Source organism: Octopus bimaculoides, chromosome 23 (genome assembly GCF_001194135.2).
Source record: "Octopus bimaculoides isolate UCB-OBI-ISO-001 chromosome 23, ASM119413v2, whole genome shotgun sequence".
Taxonomy (NCBI): domain Eukaryota; kingdom Metazoa; phylum Mollusca; class Cephalopoda; order Octopoda; family Octopodidae; genus Octopus; species Octopus bimaculoides.
The window spans coordinates 18379630-18380543 of record NC_069003.1 but is presented as its reverse complement, the minus strand read 5'-3'; the positions used below and the strand labels follow the sequence as shown (position 1 = coordinate 18380543).

Here is a 914-nt window from a genome sequence, read left to right as displayed (position 1 = left end):
AACTTGAAAAAACTATTAACAAAGGCAAGGTTTGACCTCAGCAACAAAAATCAAACATTCACTGTATCCAAATGCAATGATAGCCGATGCGGCACATGCCGATCAATCCATACCGGCCCATATATGAACACAAAAACAGGGAAAATATTCACCAATGCGAACATGAACTGCAAAAGTAGAAATCTAATCTACTGCATCAAATGCCCTAATTGTGAAGAGCTGTACGTTGGCCAGACAGGTAATGCACTATCGAAACACTCACGTGTGCATCGACAACAGATTAAAAACCCAGAGGTCTGCCAAATACCACTGAGTAACCATCTGGCAACATGTGGTCGTGAAACTTTTATGATATTTCCATTCCATAAACTTTACAACTTGAATGAAATTGAGAGAAACGCAAAGAAAAGGACTTTATTAAGAAATTCAAACCCACTCTTAACAAACAATGATTAAATTAATCTTACTTGGGGTTTAAAAATCTTATCCCTATAACTAAAACACAAAAAATCTCTCAAATGTCATCATTTCTAAAAATAGCCAAACACCTACTGCTGCTGTCCAAAGGAATAGGTATAAATGACAAAAGAACAGCCAGTCTGCTACAGTAGGCATGAAAGTATACTAGCTCTTATATATTTAAAGTATACTAGCTCTTATATGAAAGTATATGAAAGTATACTAGCTCTTATATATTTAATACTCTATATTTAATACTCAATATTTCATATATTCAATAAGACATTCAATACTTCATTTCATTTTACTATTTATATTATATATTCCATATTCTATATCCCACATTAATTTTATAAGGATATAAATAAAACATAAAAAACAGACAGAGTTGGAACTCTTTTAAATAATATATTCCTCTATACAAGATCATACAATACCCTTTTTTTAATATTTTT

General features: G+C 31.5%; 1 protein-coding gene across 1 annotated transcript in view; it reads right to left on the bottom strand.

Moving 5' to 3' along the window:
- LOC106867817 (calpain-3) overlaps positions 1 to 914 on the bottom strand; it is a 114107-nt gene that overhangs the window by 23145 nt on the left and 90048 nt on the right. The window lies entirely within an intron of this gene.